Source organism: Carlito syrichta, unplaced genomic scaffold (assembly GCF_000164805.1).
Source record: "Carlito syrichta isolate Samal-C Ts95f unplaced genomic scaffold, Tarsius_syrichta-2.0.1 Scaffold313359, whole genome shotgun sequence".
NCBI classification, from domain to species: domain Eukaryota; kingdom Metazoa; phylum Chordata; class Mammalia; order Primates; family Tarsiidae; genus Carlito; species Carlito syrichta.
In genome coordinates this window covers 877,016-898,283 of record NW_007257455.1, presented here as the reverse complement: position 1 = coordinate 898,283, position 21,268 = coordinate 877,016, and the positions used below count along the sequence as shown (strand labels likewise).

The window sequence follows — 21,268 nt, the reverse complement described above, 5'->3', positions numbered from 1 at the left end:
CTAGCATCAAGGTCATTTAGTTGATATCAACGAATTCAAACTTATATCTAAATTTGTATGTATATCATTAACTTATTTACAAAACCCTAAGCTGCTTTTGAGAGAAATAAAATTGCAGGTCCCTGGGGAAGTAGGGATATTCCTTCCAAAATGACCTTGAGTTTTCTCTTTCTACTTGTTCATGATGTTGGTGGGGTAACAGAACAAGAGAGAGAGAGAGAGAGAGAAGGGAGTGAGGAGAGGGAGGCAGAGAGGAGAGGGGGAGAGGGAGAGGAGAGAGAGAGAGAGAAAGAAGTGAGTGAATAAAAGAAAGCAGAGAGAGGTAAAGACAGAAGGAGAGAGGAGAGAGAGAAAGAGAGGAGAGAGAAGAGAGGAGAGCATGAAGATAGAGAGGAGAAAGAAGAGTATTTTGTGACAACTGTAAATTATATGAAATTCGTATGTCATCATCCATCATAAAGTGTTGGAACATGGCCACACTCTTTCACTTATGCAGTTGTTTGGTGCTACAGTGCAGAGTTGAGCAATTTCAACAAGACCTACAATGCCTGAAACATTTACTATCTGGCCCTTTATAGGAGTTTGCTGACCCTTGAGACAGAGTGGATGTGGTAATTTTTGTCCCTAGGCTTTAAGCTTGGCTGTCCAAGAGAGAATCTAGTCACCTAATACCTAGATTTATTTCTGTTTCTATGGCTGTTATTCAGGAATAAGGTTGGCAGAAGAATAGACTAAATCTGAAACAGGACATCTCCATAAGTTAAACAGAAATCAATGCATATCGAATGAGCTTAGCCCGACACAACAAGTTCTCCCAGGGGCATTATAGGAATAATAGCTTCCATTTATAGAATGCCTGATGTATGCCATGTATTTTGTTGGTAGCTCTGTCCTCAAAACAACTCTGAAAGGGTGGTATTTTAAAGATGTTATGATGGTGGCACAATTAGTTAGAATAGAAATCAGAGGGTGTGTTCAGTGGGACTCTGGGGACAGGAGAATGTAGAGAAAGGACGATTTCTAACATGGAAAGGGTTGGGCTTTCTGCCCACCTGATGTGAGGTCCATCTTGTCATAGACAGAAAGATCAACTTCACAGAGTTACTGTGAGGAATTGGTGACCTGACTTAGGGAGACACTAAGCAGTGTCTGGCAAGTAGTGGATGCCAGTGAATGCTGGTTTTTTTCCTTCTCCTTTTTTTCTGAATTAATTTTTATAGTTACCAAAATATATTTGCGGTGGGCATAAAGAGAGGCCAGAAGAGGACAGCAGTAATTAGTAAAGTGATTATCCAGAAGGGCTGGAAAGTGATTGCTTGGTGGACAGGGATAGGGTGGGAGCATTGCTTTACCACCTGTGTTTCTTCATGCTGCTTTGATTTTGAAGCAGGCAAAAGTATTAGCTGTCAAGAATCTAAATGAAAAATCTGCAAGGCCTAATTTGGGACCTGTACATTATACAACCTCCCTAGTGAACGACACACTCCATTTTGACAGTAGTTCCCACCAATATTGATTTGATTCCATTTCATTCTTCATTTTCCTTTACTTTGAAATTAATTTACTTCTAGATTTGAAACCATAATAATCCCATTTTTGTGTGTGTTTATACAAATGACTCCTATGGATAATAGTGATACTTAAGCCTGTGGTTTATTTTTAGAACTGAAACTTAGCTTCTGAGAGATTGTTATATCTGGTTTCCGTATACTTTTCTCTATATATATTTCTTTCAATCCAGTAGCATTATTGGTACAAACGCATATATTCTATATTAGGTAAAAAACTGACTATTTAAACAATGCTACATCGAATTAAACAACATATTTAGAAGTTAAAATAACTTCTTTCCCCTAGATTAATTAAAATGTTTCACTGGCTTGTGACTGTAGAGAGGAAACAGGTCCGAGTTCCTTCATAGAACATACACGGCCTGCCGGATGTGGTGGCTCATGCCTGTAATCCCAGCAATTTGGGATGCAAAGGCAAGACAACTGTCTGAGCCCAGGGGTTTGAGACCAGCCTGGGCAATTTGGCAAGACCTTGTTTCTACAATAAATAAATTAAAAAAAATTAACCAGGCATGGTGGTGCTCGCCTATAGTCCTAGCTACTTGAAAGACTGAGGAGGAAGGATCGCCTGAGCCCAGCAAGTTGAGTCTGTGGTGGCTGTGAGCATGCCATTGCACTCCAGCCTGGGTGAGTGAGACTCCGACTCAAAAAAAAGAAAGAAAGGAAAGAAAAAGAAAGAAAAAAAGAAAATGCTTGGTCCTCCAAGTCCCACTCTCCTGCCTTTCTCTCTGCAGCCATCCCCTGATGCCCACCACTCTCCAAAACATCACTAAACCCCTTGCAGGGTCCGTATCCCCATGTTTTTTCTCACCTAACTGCTTGTCGCTTAGTAGATGCATAGTAAGTATTTTATAAATTGATGAATGACCAATAAACTCTCTGATATTGGTTTAATTTTCCAGAATGGGCTCCTATGAGAGAGTCTCTTCTGAGTTTAGTAAATGTGGATCCGACGGTCTTCATGGATGAATGGTGGAACAAGGAGCCTGTAGCTGAGAACACACACTCTGGAAGGAAACATTCAGGAAGTGCAGACAGCCTCACCCACCTCTACTCACATGACCTTAGCAGAGTCTCCAAGCCTTGTTCCTGGTCCAGCCTGGGTAGTAATCACCTCTCCAGAATTCTGCTTCCCTCCTTTTTCTGAAGAGCTCACAGGTCAGACTGTATTAGTTAGGGTAATATTCAAGGCTATTTGTCATTGGTCCCAATGTACTTTTTTTTCTTTGAGTTGGAGTCTCACTCCGTGTCCAGGCTGGAGTGCAGTTGCATACTCATGGCCACCCCAGTGTCAACCTGCTGGGCTCAGGTGATTCTTCCATTTCAGCCTTCCAAGTAGCCAGAACAACAGGCGCATGCTACCACACTTGGCTAATTCTTTTATATATTGTAGAGATGAGGTCTCACTAAGTTGCCGAGGCTGGTCTTGAACTTGTGGGCTCAGGCAATCCTTTCTCCTTGGCCTCCCAAAGTGCTAGGATTATAGACTTGAGCCACCACTCCCGGCCCCCAATGTACTCTTTTTGAGCCATTTCCCCAATAAAGCTCTCTTGTTCCAAATTATAGGTCAGTTTCTTGAAGACATATGTCCTATTCATTTCTACCTGCAAATCTTAAAGTATGCTCTTCCCATTAATTAAGTCTCCTGCTTTTTTTGTTTTAATTGTAGCTTTGGGATACAGTGCAAGTTTTTTAATAGGACTTTTGTGTGACGGTAAGGTTGGAGCTTCTGTTGAACCCATCACCTAGACAGTGAACGTGGTGCCCAACAGGTGGTCATTCAGTCCTCCCTCCCTACTGGGGAGGGAGTCCCCAGTGTCTATTTTATCTTTATGCCCAGGGGTACCCAGTGTTTGGCTCCCACTTCTATGAGAACACACAGTATCTGGTTTTCTGTTTCTGCATTAATTCTCTCAGAATAATGGCCTCCAGCTGCATCCATGTTACTGTAAAGAACATGATTTCGTTCTTTTTATGGCTGCAGTTTGTTTATTTTTAAAGTGGTTTGTTTTGCTTATGCCAATTATAATTCTATGTATCAAAAAAGTCTAAAGAAAACTTGTCTTTTTCCCATAATCCTTCTTGGCACCTGTTGTTATATCACAACATCTAATAACTTATTCTTGGTGCCCCCCGAGAATAAGTTGCATTTCATTTATACATCTCCCAGTTGCATTTCATTTCTACATCTTGTCTCCTCAATAGAAAGAACGCGCTTCTGAGACAGAGGTCTGGCTTTCTGCTTCTTTGTCATTTCTCATAATGCTGACCAGAGTCGGCTGGATGGAGTAGTTCTAAAGCTACCAACTAGGCACAAACTTCAGAAAGCATTTTCAAATTGGGAAGAAGATAATGAGTTGAATGAATGCATCATACCTGTCATGATGGGTGCTTGTTATCTAAAGTAATCCTCACAAAATGCTGCCACACATTCATTATTAACCTTGTCTTTTAGAGATGAACAAGCAGATGTTCACGAGAGCTTGGTGACCTGCCCAAGGCCACATGGCTCATATGTGGCAGAGGCAGAATGTGAAAACACATCTGCTTGATGTCAAAGCTTTTCCCCCTCTTTTCATTCAATATTTTATAATGGTAACAATCTTTAAGCCTGAAGAGCATAAAAGGTTAGTATGCATTCTTAGTGGGTAATTAGATTTTTTAAAAATTGGTTCTGCCTATAAAATGGCATTATTATCTTTCTTTTAAAATAAAATTGCATAGAAGACAGCTTCTTGTTACCAAGTGAAATATGGAAACATAAGAGGATTCGTTAGGGAGATGAAGTAAATAGTTAGGGAAATAAAACCTTGCCCAGCGTAGGTAACTAACAAAGAAATCCTGAGGTTAGACAAACTTCAGGCTCCCAGGCTTCTTGGAGAGTCGGCGAGATCATCAAGGTATATTTTCTCTCTGAAAAAGGATCTTTCAAAGATTCAGATTTTTTTCCTTTCTTTCTTGTTTAACTTTAGATGGCAAACTAAGATAATACAAGTTTGATTCTAATACTCAGCGAATTTTATAAATCTGTTTTTTTCTGCCATTTTGCCTCAGTGTACCAGGAGGCAAAATGGCAGAAAAAACAGATTTATAAAATTCCTCATTAAAACCTAGTCCCTTCTTCCACCTGTAGACCTCAACCCCATCACCCACCCTCCCGTCCTGGCTCCCACCCACCCTGGAAACAGTGTTCATTTTGTCTCTTTTTTTTGCTGACTTTTTCTTCCTCTTCTGTTTCTCATCGAATGGGAGATGTCTGTGTCAGTAGCAGGCATACAGGGTAGAAAACCCACTGTGTTCAGCAGAGATGTGGTCTAGCCTGTCCCATGTGGGGACAACTCCCTTGCAAAACCTCCACACCCTTTTTGTGAGGATGACTACAGAAAAATGCATGTGTTGACATCTTCTTCATTTCCAGTGATTCTCTCTGTTTCTCCTGCCATAAGATCTGGAAACTCACATGCTAAATCACCCCCATGCAAGTCCTTTGGCTGGCAGGCATCATTCCGAGGCTGCTTAATAAGAGGAAGGGGAAGGATGAGGGGGAGGGAAGGGGCTTTCTGAGGAGGCTGATGCTTTCCTGACATAGAAAAATCATTTCCCTTTATTCTAACCCCAGGCTTGTTTTAATTTCAAGCTATTAATTTGAAATTGCTAATCAGTTGCCACAGGCATACACACACTGCCAGGATTGCAAACTACCTGCCCTTTTCTAATCAAGCCCAAAGTGATAACGATTTATATGTATGATGTGCTCTTCCTCTGAAAAGCCCAGGCACTTTCTACAAGATGATTTGTGGAGATTATTCTGTAAAAGTTTCTAATTTATACTAATGGCTAGGAGGCCTGTGGGGGAATCCCCACATTTTCACAGTTGAACAAGAAAGTGAGCACACACTTAAAACATACACACACACACATACACAACTCCAGGAAGAGATTTCACCAAGCTTATTTTATGCATTTATTTGGCCAAGTGTCATTTGTTTTGAATGTTTATCATTTTCAATGGGGTACAGTAGAAATGCCCCAGGAGCCCCTGAAGAGAAGTAAGGTTTATATAGCATGAGTTTTCATGGCTACTCCAAGACCAAGCAGTTACTGGGAAACTGAATGGCTTTCTCTATTTAAATGAGAATTATTTGGTTTGGCTTAATGAAACATGAATTAACTGTTAGCTGTATCATTTAGCCCACTGCTGTGATGTATCTGTCTTTATTAAGGGAATCTAATACCATCTTGGCAGGCCACAGCAACCTACACGTTTGAGGGAACTTGTGAGAAAGAAGACCATTGGTTCTAATTGAAATGACAGCAGGAATTTGAGCAGAATGCAGTCATCTGCACTGAAATGTTACCTCTGTTCCAATTACAGTTTGTGGCCTACCTTTTACCCAAATGGTCAATCAGAGTTTCATTGACCTTGCAAAGTAAGGTCTTGACCACCCCCTTAATTCCCATTCTGGAGACTCCATTTTCATAGCGGGGTGCTCTTTTGGTGGAAAACACACCACAGAATCATTAGGTGCCCAACCCAGCAGTGAAACTACCGTTGGAGTCCTGCCATTCAAGTCAATCCTAGTGTTGACCCAGTTAAGATTCTGAAGTATCTTGGGAGCTTTATAACCCCAAGGGACCAGGTTGGAAAAAAGATCAGCTGAGATTTACCTAAATTTGATTCATCTTTTCCAAAAAGCTTTTCTCATACTCAGTTGTATTATATACTCAACATCCAAATGAGTAGAATTCTGGGTAAAATATTTTTATTACTGTGTCCATTGTAATATTAGAGATGGGGAGTCATGGGAAAGAAGGGGTTTGGGAAACAAGGAAAGGTTCATTTTCTAAATAGAAATTCCATTTGTTTGGAATGATTGTGCTATTTTATTGTAGTGCCTGCTTCTCAATGATCTCAGTATACTTTACCAAATATACCCTTTTATTACTTATGTGTCTCAGTTAGAATTTTATAACTTCACAATATGCCTTTCCCCAGTAATAAGAGAGAATCCTCAAATTTTTTTAAGCAGGTCCCTGAAACATCATCTTGGTAGAACATTTGATCTTGTTCCTTTCCATAGATACTCATAGTTATTTTCTAACATAAAATTTTAAGAGGGAAAGAAATCCTATTGTGTGTAGATGGATAGAAACAGGAACATCTACAGGCTGCATTCTCTTTATGGAATTTTTTGGCTACTCATTGTTGGAAGTATGGAAAAATAAGCAGAAGAATACTGAATTAGCCTGTGTGGCGTGTCACTAAGGTTGCCAATTAGACTTTAGATGCAATACTAGCCCAATGCTGTTTGGACAGTTGTGTTTAAGCAATTATCTGCTGAAGATTTGTCTGCAGGACACATAGACACCTTGGGAAGAGGTATTGATCATTTCTCCTCCCCCAGCCAATTCTGAACAAATGTGTTATAAAGGGAACTGAGCATGTTTCTTAAATATGCCCTGTCACTTTTCTGGTCCTGCATTTCTCTGTTCCTGCTATTACAGTCATATTCCAGCTGAGGTAATTCCATCTTAATGTGCCAGTCACCTATCAAAATGGATGTCACCGTACATTTCCCCTACGGGAGACTGCTTCTGTGGATCAACGAGCCATGTATATCTGGATTGTCACACACCCTAGAAATCCCTTGAGTTTTACAAATGCTCCAAATTTAAAGTTGCTAGTTTTAGTGTGTGTGAATGTGCAGGAGACTGTCAATCAAACATGGAGCTTAACATTTACTGTGACTTTTGATATTGAAGTACAACTTCTTTTCTTCCTCTGCAGTAAGCTCAGAGATGGAGTGGAACAAGTTAATTAAAATACTGGTGGCTTAATACTTTTCAGTCACTGATAGTTTCTCGCCGACTCTTCTCTGGAGCTTTCTTTGTCATTGTGAAGCTAATCTGGAGCCAATAGAAAGATTATTCTAAACACAAGATAACCTATTCTGGGAACTTTCTGCCCTCTCTTTTAAGATCTGAAAAGCGGCAATTTTGCACTCTTCATTGGTGCTTTGCCCCTTTTATGCTATCACAGAACATGTGGGGGAACTTCGCACTCTTTGAGCACATACCTGGAAAATAGCTTCATCATCAGGGATCAACTTGTCTTTCCTGATACAGAACTAGTGAATTATCTGCCACCCGCAACCAGCTGATTCCTGAGGAATAAATAACAACAAATGCTTGGGTGGGTTTTAAAGTTTACTTTGAGTTCTTGATGTCCTAGGAATAGAAATATATAGGAAGAGATTTATCTCTGTGTTATCTTCTTTACTCCGTGTGGAATTATTTGAAGAATTATTTTGAAACTTTAACATAAACATTTTGTTATATGAGGAATGAGAATGTAATCACACGATGTTCTTCTTCCAGAAGTTGCGAACTGTTGGTCCACAGGCCACATCAAGCCTGCAGACATGTTTTTGTGGTCTGTGTGTTTTTTGTTAATTGAATTAGGAGTCATTGTCTGTGACCTGGAAATTTCACATTTATTTATTTATTTATTTATCTGAGTCTGCACCATCCCCAAGCAGAAACTGAGTAGAAACTGCCCCCTTCAGATGAGACCCAAGTCCCACGGTTTTCCCCTTAGAGGGAGATGTGGAGCTCCTTGACAGGCATCCTCTTTCGCTGTCCCCTTTAGGTAGACATGGGCCCGCAGTTTGCCACAGCCCTTCTCCTCCCGCTACACAAATCACAAAGTCAAATTCCACTGTAGGTTTACAAAAGACATTTGATTTTGCGATCCCTGTCTTGACAGAGTACTTCTTGATATCTTAAGAAATTTTCTCAAGAAAATAAACTCTCATTCACTGAGCACCTGTCAAGTGCCAGGCCCTTGCCCTGTGTCATGTGATCATCACAACACCACCACCAAGTAAGTATTTTGCAAACAAGACAATTGGAGCTTCCGAGACACAGAATAACCTGCCTGAGACCACACAGCTCTTAAGAAGCAAAGCTGAATTGTATTTCGAGATCTTCCTGGTTCCAAATCCTAGACTTTTCAACGAACCCTCTCAGAGACTTCAGATAATTATCCACAAAATCTTTTCCCTTTGACCACATCCCTGTTGAGAGTAGAGAACTGAGTAGAGAGGACTAAGAGGGAAGGGAATATTTTGAATTTCTTTACCCGTTTGCTACATCGGCATTTTCTTCTTAGGATTGCCATAAATTTAGCTGTTTTGGTTTTTGAAATTCCTCAGGACAAGTCATGAAAACCACTCATGTGTGGCTTCTGTAGGCTTTTAGAAGTCTGGCACCCACGTGGTTCTCATTCCTTCGTTGGCTGCGTGTTCTCTTCCATCACTGCACAGCTGTACGGAGCTTGGTTTGTAATAAAAGTGGCTTAGTGCAAACCATACATACATAATGGTCTTCGATTTCCCGCAGGCTTTGAAAATCTCTCTTAATTATCTGCCAGTAGGACTGGAGTTTCTTTGCCAAGTCCATCTTCATTTCCTGAAGTGTCCTGAGAGTCCCACTTCTAGAGGACTTTCTTTAGGAGTAGAGACTGGCCCCACGTCCCCATGCTGCAGAAGTTCAGCAGAGCCATAGAGTTGAACTTGGAACTTATTCTAGCAAGAAGGCCCTTTGGAAAAAGGCTCTTTGTGTCCACACTGTCAAGAAAGCTGTGAAACTGGGAGTGAGGAAGACAAACAAGGGCACTGCGTGAGCCAGAACTGGGGGGACTGCAGTCGAGGGAAGTTGAATTTATGGTGGGGAGGAGGCCTGTCTTCTGCTCTGCGAAGCTCCAAATTCTGCTGGTCCTGACAACTTCCACAACTGTCCTGTTCCCAGTATGTCCATCAACTCCTTCATCTTTTCAGTTATCCATTCATGTCTTCTCTGGGCACCTGTCTAAAATGAAACATCTCCGTCCCTCTCTATCCCTGTAGGACTTTATTCTCACCTTGTCACACATGTCACTGTCTCATGATGCCATATATCAATTGTTCTATTTGTGTTTTTATCCCTCTCACCAAAATATAAGCTTTCTGAGGACAAGGACCTAGCCTGAGTTATTCACTGCTATGCCTCTACCACTTTGTGCATGGCACATAGTAGGAACTCAATAAATATAAGTTGTTGAACTCTTACTATATATTTAGGGTGTGAAAACGAATAAGATATGATTCCCACCTCCAAAGCATTCATAGACTTTTTAGAGAGATAGATATAAACATACATCTAACTTACACCATGAGAACTTGACTTGTGTTAATGACTTCAGCAGATGATTTAACTGTTCAGCTGTTGCACTTCGTGGGTGTGATGGTTAATTTTATGTATCATATTGACTGGGATACAAGGTGTCCAGATATTTGGCTAAGCATTACTATGGGCGTATCTGTGTGCTTTGGGAGGAGATTGATATGTGAATTGGTAGACAGGATGAAGCGAATTGCCTTCCCTAGTGTGGGTGGGCCTCATCCCATCAGTCGAAGACCTGAATAGAATAAAAAGACTGACCTTCCCAGGACTTAAATGGAACTCTTGTCCAACTGCCTTGAGCTGAAACATTAGCCTTTTCTGACCTTCAGATTAGAGTGAAACACCTGAGTCTGTTGGCTTTTGAACTGGGGCTACACATTGTCTCTCCTGGTCTCCAGCTTGCTGAATGCAAATCTGGAGGTGCTTCAACTTCCATAATTGCATGAGACAATTCCTTATATGCCAAAAACATGTATGACAATTGCTCAGAAGATGGCATTAATCAAATGAATGCTAGCATCGCCATGCAACTGGACAAAGAAAATGGTGGAGGCATGGTTGAACGAACATCATACTACACATTGCTACTATATAATTTAATTCAAATTCAAAAAGTAATACATAGATAATATATCTTAAAGTCTGTATACATTTTTTGGCACCTCAGTATTTGTTCATATCACACACACACACACACACACATACACACACATACATACACACTCATGTGTGTGTGTGTGTAAAATATTGGTTCTGCTGTATTCCTCCAGCTCCATTGAAACATATCTATGGTGCTGCCCATTGAAAGTAGACTAGATAAAACAAATGTGGTACAAATACATGATGGAGTATTATGCAGCCATAAGAAGGGCAAAATTATGGCCTTCACAGCAATTTGGATGGATTTAGGGTCTATAATACTCATTGATCTATCGCGGAAATAAAGAACCAAGTACTATACGTTCTCACTCATAAGTGGACCCTGAACATTTACCATAATACTACAAGAAAGGGATTGGCAGTAGTGGGACATTTCCACGAAGAGGGAGGCACATGACATCAATAAGAGTACCTGATCTCAAACCAGGTGAAGTGGGGACTAAAGGGAGGCCCAAACTTTACCTGTTACGATGACCACTTGTATACCAAATCCTGAATTGTACCCTACATCTTTAAAATAAAATTTTAAAAATAAAATAAATAAATGTATCTATGTACATTTCAATATAATGTAACTGTTCGGTACAATGTAGCTGAACCTACTGTTCTGTCTCTCTGAACCCTGGGTAATATAGTGAGCTGGGCATGCAGACTTTTAAAAGTGCAGCACACTCTTTCTCAAGAGACAGCTGCCAAGTGGAATTAACCTTGTGAAAGGTTTACTGAGGGAAGCTCCAGAGAAGGATAAAGCAGGAAGGAGCAGGGGGAGGTTAGGGGAGCCTCAACCTGTGGTGCACGTTTGAGACCTACAACAGACAGAAGAAAGGGTTGGACAGGAAGAGTTTTGGACCAAAGCACAGTTTTGAGGCTGCTGTGGCCAGCCTGATGGAGAAAGGTGTCCATTTGATGGATCTCCCTTCAGGTAGGAATGACCTGGCTCTGGCACCCTACTGTACTCAGTGCCTGACTGGGGGCATTGGAAAGTATGGCCTGGGAGTCAACATAGGTCTAGAGCCCAGAAGCTGGAGATGCCCATCAGCCATGCCCCACACAGCAGGCCTCTCCCAGGGAGACCCAACCAGGGCACCTTCACAACCCATTCTGGTGTGCCTCTCTGAGGCTGGAGGTGGGCATTCATGAGTTTTAGCAATCACAGAATCTCTGTGTGGAAGGGACAACATGTTTCTAACGTGGGGTGAGGTCCCCAGGAACTTGTCTTGAAGCGTGTGCAGTTTACTTAGATTGTGCAGTTACCAAGGCCACCTTCAGAGTCATCTCTTACCACAGGCAAGAGTGGGACAGGCTGAGGAAGGATGTGGTGGGAATCCAGGGCAGGAGGGATGTGGAGGAGGGACTTTCCATCAACCCTGCCAGGGACATGGGAACGGTTGGCATCTGACCTCAAGTGAGGGAAGAAGGACTTGGCTTTTGAAATCAAGAATATATCAAACTATGAACCAGCTTTGATACCCATACTCTACTCAACAGACTCTCAGAGACACTGAGAATCAACGACAAGTTCCAACAATTAAGTTTGAGAACTCATCCTAGGAAAAGTACTACATGCCTCATTGCTGAATATCACTATGGTCACCTTTGCAGGACTCCCCTTGAGAAGCTATGCACCAATGCCAGTGCCTAGTCCACCAGTCAAAGCAATTTTGGAACTCTTTTTCTGGAATAGCCATCAGAGCCATCGTTGTATTATCCTTGATGTTCTGAATGCCATCATATGTCTTCCTTTCAATATTTCCTTTATCTTCAGGTAAAGACAAAAGTCACTGGGGGCCAGATCAGGTGAGTGGGAAGGTTGTTCCAATACAGTTATTTGTTGACTAGCTAAAAACTCCCTCACAGACAGTGCTGTGTGAGCTGATGCATTGTCATGATGCAAGAGCTCCTGTGGGACCATTTTTGCACACACCTTTCTCATGCCAAGATTTTCAGTTAAGATTTTCCTATTTTTCTGTCGATGTTTATTTGGTCTGCTATGTTTCTCACAGTCAGCCGATGCAGTTTTTGTAATGTTTTGGTCAGTTCTTCTCGTTATTGGCTGTCCTGACCGCTTTTCATCAGTGATGCTTTCTCTCCCCTCAGAAAAACATTTAATCCATTTGTACACTGTCATTTTCTTCATGGCATTATTCCCATAAACTTGGACTGACATGTCCCTGATTTCACTTCCACTCTTGTCAAGTTGAACAAAAAATTTAATGTTTGTTCATTGCTCTAATTCAAACTCCAACGTTCTCACAATGGCGCACAAAAACGCACAACAGCCATAACGAACGCCACTTAGCAAGACATCACCACACATCAACACAAACACTGTGAGACACTGATAAACCAAAGTTATAAAACCTTACCAAGTTGTTTGTACAATGCTGCCAACATAAGCGCGTGGTGGCAAGTTCACGAACTTAATTGTTACAACTCATACATTTCAATACATAGATACGTTTCAATAAGAAATATATTTCAACAGAGCTGGAGGAATATGGTAGAGAGCAGTTCTCCTTACTTAGGTGACATGGAAAATCCCCTGTGAGTGGGCAGGAAAAGACACGGGACCACCTGTTCTTCTGGCAAATATTATAGTGCTTGTTTTGTTCAATGATTATAAATCTAGTGCTTTCTTTTATTTCTCCTTTAGGATTAAAATTTATTAGCAATTCAGAAAATTAGTGTGGGCTGAGCTTCTCCTGTAAACATTTCCCTTCTTTAATGTATTTCCCCTACTCTACAAATTAAGAGAACTGCCACTTAAAGCCTGTAAAAAACAACCCTGTCAAATTAACTCTGATGGAATCACAGTGATGAAACATTAGCTAGTGCTGACAGGAACTTGGAGATCCTTTATCGTGACAAATAAGGAGAAATGCGTGACTGCCCAAGGTTACTTGGCCAACTAATGGAGAAACAGGCTGAAACCCAGGGCTACGGCTCTCAAGTCAAGCTTTGCCCACCACGGCAGCCTCACTTTTCTTCTCTGATTGTATCCTGCTTTTTATTTTAAGTCCTTTACATTAAAAAAAAATGTGTTTGGACAGTTTTAAATCTTTTAAGTTAAAAAACATACAGGGGGCATTCTGTAATCCCTGTAAAACAAGACCTTCCCTTTTCTAGGAAAGCACTTTTTTCTCTGACTAAGAGTTTTGTGCCCCAACTTAATTTTAAGGGGGAGGGAAACCAGTACTGTGCTTCGGGCATCTATAAAGATGCCACTGCTTCAAAACTGCCAGTGGACAGAGCCTAACAAACCCTCTGAGGAGAGAAAAGGATGGAGAGTTGAGGGGCATAGATTGTTCAGCTTTGTGGCTAGTGGAGCTAACTCTTGCAGCCTGATGTGGAAAGCTCCAACAGCTGCTGATCCAGAGACTCAGAAATTTCTTTGAATGGGAAGGAATGTTGACAGTTATCTATGAAGAAACAGAGCCCTAGAAAGGTCAAGTCCTATGAGCGTGGTCACAGGGCAGCATCAGAACCCATACCTTCTAGCTCTTATTTAGATGACCATCTGTGACAGGACACCTCAAAGAGCTCAATGGTTTTCATTTAAGATATGCAAGTGAGAATTGTGAAGTTGAGAGTCAGAACATCTGCCATGATGATCACTAATGTGCCCTCACGTGTCCCAAGCACTGTTCCAAGGGGTTTCCATGGACTGGGTTCTTCTTGACACTGGGCTTCTGGTCACCAGGCTGGGTTGCAGTAATTACCCCATGTTTTGGTGGCTTATGACAGAGATTGTAGGTAGGTTGTGATGGGAGGCTCTGCTCTGTATGGCTTCTTCAGTGTGGGAGCCAGGGTGCATGAGAAGACCCTATCTGAGGGTCTGTGGCAGAGAGAAAAGAGTGCCATGGCCAAAAAGTGTAGGCTCCATCAGGGCACACATCACTTCCATGTAAATGCCACTGTCCATAGCAAGTCAGATGGTCAAGCCTGATGTCAACAAAGAAACACAGTAAGACACACAATGATAGCCAGGGACAGTGCAGTCGTCCGAGTGCTTGTGTCTTCCTCAGGAGGTACACGTTTAAATTTTAACCTCCCAATATGATAGTCTTAGATGGTGGGACCTCTGGGAGGTGATTAGGTCATGGGCTGGAGGCCTCATGAATAGAAATAGTATTCTTGTTAAAGAGACCCCAGAGCTCTCTCTCTTCCTTTGAATGCCGGTTGCAGCCCAGAAGAGGGCCCTCACCAGAAGCCAACGATACCAGCATCACACTTTCAGCCTCCAGAACTGTGAGAAATAAATATTAGTTGTTTAAGTCAGTGGTCCCCAACCTTTCTGTCATCAGGGGCCGGTTTCATGGAAGACAATTTTTCCACAGGGGTGGGGATCATCAGATGTTAGATTCTTACAAGAAGCACACAACCTAGATTCCCTGCATGCATGGTTCACAATAGGGTCTGTGCTCTTGTGATAATCTAATGCTGCTGCTAATCTGACGGGAAGTGAAGCTCAGGCAGTAATGTGGATGATGGGGAGTAGCTGTAAATACAGATGAAGCTTCACTCAGTCTACCATTGCTTATCTCCTACTGTGTGGCTCAGTGCCTAATAGGCCACACACTGGTACTGATCCGTGGCCCAGGGGTTAGGGACCCCTGGTTTAAGCCATCTATCTATGGTAATTTGCTAAAGCAGCCAGAACTAAGGCAGGTGTGTGTGTTTTAACATGAAAGTTAGCAAAGTATTTGAAACAAGATTTCAATCTACCACAATGGGAATTGCCACTTCACATTATTAGCTTACCTGATCTTCACAACAAAACCTGTATAGTAGGTAAAAATATCATTTGTTGTCCAAAGTATATACAACAAATAAGAGACAGCTGATGTCTGAACCCAAGCCCAAGACCCCTCCTTAATTTGTAGGCTGTGATGCTTTCCATGAAGTGCTGCCTTTCTTCTGCTCACCCCTTGTTAGACACAGCCTGCCTCTCCCTCACACCTCCTATGGACTGATCAAGTCAACATGATGCCTAACACTGAGACTTGAGCCATCTGCTATTTTTACCTGGGTTGCTGCATCCATTTATTTATTCAAAAAATATATTGAGCATCTGTGGACATGACGTGATACAGAGCAGTAGGCAGAGAGTGGGTACAAAGAGGAACCAGAAATAGCTGCTGAGACCTGTTTTCATGAACCTAGAGAGGATATGTATAGCTAACATGCATGGGATAAAAGAAGAAATCACAAGCACAGGGACCTAGTTAGATTTCTGTGGGGAGGCCACGAGAGTGAGAGGATTGTTCAGGTGGACAAGCCTGGGAAAAAGACAGGGAGGTTGAGTGTTGACTCTTTGAAGGATAAGTAGAGTATGAGATGGACAGAAGGGGCAGATGAAAGGAATGTACAGAGCAAGGACTGGGGATATGGAGCAGGGGAGATGCAGCACCATTAGGGTCAGACCACACAGCCAGAAGGTCCGCCAAAGGGTAACACCTGCCTCAGGAGGGCATGTCCTGGCAAGAGCAAAGGAGATCTCTGTCACTCTGTTTCAAGCAGGTGTTCCAATACTGGGTCACACTACCTATAGTGACTAGGAATGAATAAGTCCTGTAATTATTGTAATTATTTTTGAGTAGCACACATATTACACTGTGTGTTTGTTTTGAGTTGAGGTCTCACTCTGTCGCCTAGGCTGGAATGCAGTGGCACGATCACGGCTCACTGCAGTCTCGACCTCCTGGGCTCAGGTGATCCTTCCGCCTCTGTCTCCCGAGTAGCTGAGACTACAGAGGTGCACCAGCATGCCTGGATTACTGTTCTATCTTTTGTAGAGAGAGAGTCTTGCTTTTTTGCCCATGCTGGTTTTGAACTCCTGGCCTCATATAATCCTCCTACCTCAGCTTCCCAAAGTGCTGGCATTACAAGCATGAGCCACTGCACCCAGCTGCATTTTGTTTGTAGACATTAAAAGCATTAATTTGATAAATATTATCTTCTAAAATATATCAATTTTTTAAAAATCCTGTGTTGGCTTTTCTTCATTTCTAAAACATTACTAGAAGCTTCAAAAAGTGAAAGCAGATTTTGTCTTTCAATGTCTCTAAACACAGTGAAAAGAAAGTACAATCATTTTGGCTGGGAAATTGTCTTATGTATTCAACAAATATTTAACAAGCACTGACTATAAACAGTGTTATTCTGGGTGTTGGGGATACTGCAGTGAACACGAGGCATACATCATTGCCCTCATGGCATGGGCCTTCCACTGAGGGTGCCAAGAGAACAAAAGAGCTGAGCCACACATTGATGGGGAAAGCTGACCTTGACTGACAGACTGATGAGGATCATATTTCTACAGCAGAGAGTGGGAGGCATTGAAGATTTTCTGCAGGGACATGAAGAGAGCCAGACTTTGGAGGGTTAATCAGGCAGCATTGTGGGATGTGGGGTTAAACCAGAAAGAAGAGGAACCAGAAAGCAGTTCATGCTAAGGCAGCCCATGATGTCCAGCAGATGGAAAAGTGGTGCTGACCAGGGCAGTCAGAGGAGGATGAGATTCCCACAAAATGGAACAGCCAGGAAGGATTTCCCAATTTTGTGAGTGGAGGACTCAGAGTGAAAAGAAATTCAAAGTTCCCACGGCTTGCATCGTTGTCTGGGGAAGGCAAGGTGGGTTAGACCAGAGTGGCTTTGGCATCAGAGGCCCCCAGTCTTGAAGTCTCATCTGACATTGAACAACTATGAGACTTGGACAGGTTGTTTAATCCCCCTGAGTTTTGATTAAGCCATCTGTAAAATGCCTAACTACAGGACTAAATAAGCTAATAAGGATAGTGTACCAAACATAGGCCAGGCTCTCAGCAGCTTTGTGCTGTGATTGTTATGATTATGTGGAAGATGAACTGGCTTGGTGCATGCATTTGAAGCAACTGCAGGACGTCCTAGGAGAGATGTTGGTGGACAGCTATATCAATTAATAATATAGTATTTCCCCTATATATGAACGTTTAAGTTGTGAATTTTCAAAGATGCAAACATTCATTTTTCAAGAGGGTAGATAGAACTGAATCCAGAAAGGAATCAGAATCTACCTGTGCCATCAACGTCAGTGTGAGTGACATGGCAGCTTGCCCTCCATTTCCTTATGCTGATGATCCTTCAACTCTGCCGTCTCCCACCTTCCCTCCCTCCTCCTGTCAGTCATTATTCTTGCCTGTTCACTCAATGCCAGCCCCTGTATTCTACTACTGTGCTTTTCAAGATACTGTACTGTAGGATTAAATATTTTCTTTGTTTTTAAAATATTATTTGTGTGAAAAGTATTATGAACCTATTACAGTACAGTACTACATAGCCAATTGTGTTAGTTGGGCACCTAGGCTAACTTTGTTGGATTTATGAACAAATTGAACTTATGAACATGCTCTCAGAATGAAACTCATTCATATATAGGGGTCTTACTGTAATATATATTAATGTTGAGTTTTTGAGCATTGACTGTGCTAAACATTGGATAAGCCTCAGCTCAGTTAGTCCTCACAACAAGCCTATATGTAGGATATGGTTGTCATTACTCTTTTATAAATGAAGAGACTGAGATGTAGTTAACTAAGTAGCTAATGAGGGGCATATCCTAAAACATGCGAGGTTTGGAGCAGCAAACCTGGAGATGGGACTTAATTTAGCTGAAGAGCTCTAAGTCTCCCGACTCACCCATCCTCAGATACCTCCCACACCCATCATCAGCTGGCCCAAAACCTCCTGCTTCTGAAGGAATGAGTCCAGTCTGAAGGGATCTGCCCCACGCTTCTGTGGATTGGAGCAGGTGTTGCTGTTTCCACTCAGATCCTGATAAACCTAAGCATAGCCACAGACAACTCTTTAGCTCTGCACAGCCTCTAGGTTACTGTGTCCTATCTCTGGTAATACTAACGAAGTTTCCTGGGACTGGGAGTTAATGTGTTGGAAACATGCCAACCCCAGAGTGAAGACCAGGTTCATTTTAGGTCTCTGCCACTCACCACCTGTTTGATTTTGGGACAGTTCCTCTTCCTTTCTGAGCTCTTTTTCTCTTCCTCATTTGCAAAGCAGAGACAATGTCTCCAGGCTGAGACCAAAGGACAAGAAAACAAAGACAGCCTGTGAAGAAATCACTCTGCAACTAGCACCCTTTCTCAGTGTCACTGCCCTGTCCCTGTCAGGGCTCAAGCGGGGGAACGAGAAAGATCATGGTGTTCAGGGAATCATGAGCCACAGAATGTACCCAAGGGAGACACCTTGTCTGAACCTTCCCTCAGACTACCTTGAACTCCTATAAAACCTATTTTAATTCTTTAGTTTGCTAAGTACAGTCATATTGAGTCATTTTTTCACTCAAGAAAAAGTGTCCCACCCTCAGAAAGAGCTCTGCCCTTCTTATTGTGAGGTTAACCTTGGCATTACCAGCATGGATCATGGCTCTCTGATCCCAAACAAGCCACTGAGAACAGACTGAAGGCAGCTCTCTGACTCGCTCAGCAATTTAATAGCATGCATGTTGATATCATTGCCATTTCTCAGTGAACAGATTCTAGCAATAGAGACCACTCTACTGTTCTTTCCCAATAATTTTCTGTGTGTGGATCCCCCAAGTTGGCTTTCAAAAATCCATGGCACAAAGATGGTGATTGCCAGCTACTATTAGGAAAGAAGCCGATACTGTAAGAAGAAAGTGAGATGCAACTTGTTCTGTCTGCATTAGAGAAGCTTGACTTTGCTTTTTATTCTAAGTCAAACCCTTTAAAATATTAACTCATCCCACAGAGCCAAGACCTGCCTTTCTATTAATATTCAATTCTCACACTGCCTCGCAAGCTTGTCTTCTCGTTGTTCCTTTTCTTTTCCTTGAATGTACGAGCTGGCCTGTCTTAGGAGACACCAAAATGCCAGCGCAGTCGAGCGAATAATCGGCATTTACTCTGGGCTCGGCTGCATTTTCCAACCAGAAGGACGGCAGAGTTGAATGAGCGGGGATCTGTTTGCATGTGGCTTTGTGCAGCAGGCCTGCCAGGCATTACTATTCCAGCCCTTAAACCTGTGCCAGACTGTTAATGTCTTAATGCTTATTCAAGTGTCAGGGAGTGCTGGCAGATGTCAGAGAGAATGGGATGCTGTCAATAAGGAAATTACTTACATTCACAGGGTGACTGCCGCAGTCTGTCAGGTAGCGTTTGAGAGGATGTCATGCTGAAAAGAAGGAGAAAAAGAAGGTGGCAGCAAACAGCACTGGGGGAGGGTCTTTCTTTAAAAACTGTTTCAAGATATTTTATCTTCTCTTTATTTCTAGAGCTAAACTTCAGATATGACAGCCATGGGCCAAGAAGTAAAGACGGGGTTTCCTATTTCTGGAGACCTTAAACCTAACAGCTGGGTGCCAAGAGGTTTTTGTTTCTTGACACAGACAACATGAGCTTTTTTCCGAGAAGACAGTGGGAGTCAGTTCTCTGGTCATGCAAAAACACAGATGATTATAGATTTCATTCAACAACTAGCTACTAGCGACCTACTATGTGCTAGGTGTGGCAAATAACAGTGACTAAAAAATGTACTAAGGAAATACATTTTTGAAACACATTCTTTAAATTCTAGGGTGGAAAAGACATCCTCTTTGCTGTGTGGTTTTGAGATTAAGAATTTGAATGAAATAGTGCCTCATCCATGTCACTTATCAGCGCTGGCCTGTCTTCACGCTTACATGGTGAGTGGACCTGTGATGAGTGTTCAGACCCGGCCATCTTGGCTCCAGAAGCTTCACTTAGCTCTGGGTTCCATGGTGATTCTATGTATCACCGTCTTATGCCTGATAAGCTCTATTCCTGTCTCTCTTTTCTTTTTAACTTGTGGTTATTCTCTCTACCCTATCTTTCCAGTGAGATGTTTCTCTCAACTTATGAGGTTATGTCCTGAATATTCGACTGCAAGTTAAAAATATTATAAATAGAAAATGCATCAATACTCTGATAAAACAATTGTAACTGAAAAAATCTTAAGTTGAACCATCATAAACTGGGGACCATCTATCTATGAGTGCTCTTGAAAGAGTGGGGCGGGGGGACCGGGTGTGGTGGCTCAAGCCTGTAATCCCAGCACTTTGGGAGGCCGAGGTGAGAGGATTGCCTGAGTCCACAGGTTTGAGACCAGCCTGGGCAACTTGGCAAGACCTCGTCTTCTACAATAAAAAAATTATCCGGGTGTGGTAGCACATGCCTGTAGTTCTGACTACTTGGAATGCTGAGGCGGAAGGATCACTGGAGCCTGGCAGGTCCATACTGGGGTGGCTGTGAGCATGCCACTGCACTCTAAGCTGGGAGACAGAGTGAGACGGAAAAAAAAAAAAGAGTAGGGGGCAAAAATACTGTTGTCATTTAGTCAATAGTCAGATGCAGCAGTCTAATCACAAGAAAAAAAGCCCCCACCACATCGTTATAAAATCTTTTAAATGAAAGGCCAGGTCCCTCAAAATCATCCTAGAAACACGAGACGTCTTCAATATGTATCCCTGACGATGAGGAAAACACTCTTGTCTTTAGAGGGGACATGGCAATTCCATCCGTGGTTAATGGTAGCTTTTGCGTGCTGTCTATATTCAGCGTCCCACATCTCCTATTGTAACCCAGCTCCCTTTCATATTTTAGAATTTCTCCCAGAAGGATAAAAGAGAGGATGTCAGGCACATGTGTTAGCTAGCTTTAGACTACTCAAAGAAAAACAAATATTTTACTGATGGAAATTCCAGAGTTACAGGTGCCCAAGAGTGAACGAATCAGGGGTAGAAAACTTTCACAGAGTACCTGAGTCAACTGAACTACTGA

At 42.2% G+C, this 21,268-nt stretch overlaps 1 protein-coding gene across 3 annotated transcripts in view; it reads left to right on the top strand.

Moving 5' to 3' along the window:
• Positions 1 to 21,268, top strand: part of RASGEF1B (RasGEF domain family member 1B) — a 363,583-nt gene that overhangs the window by 281,753 nt on the left and 60,562 nt on the right. Inside the window, exon 3 of one of the 3 annotated variants that reach the window (XM_021718719.1) lies at positions 20,046 to 20,154. The exons of the other annotated variants lie outside the window; for them this stretch is intronic. The gene's annotated coding sequence lies outside the window, so the exon portion shown is untranslated. The remainder of the gene's footprint in view (positions 1 to 20,045; positions 20,155 to 21,268) is intronic. 3 annotated transcript variants of the gene reach the window in all.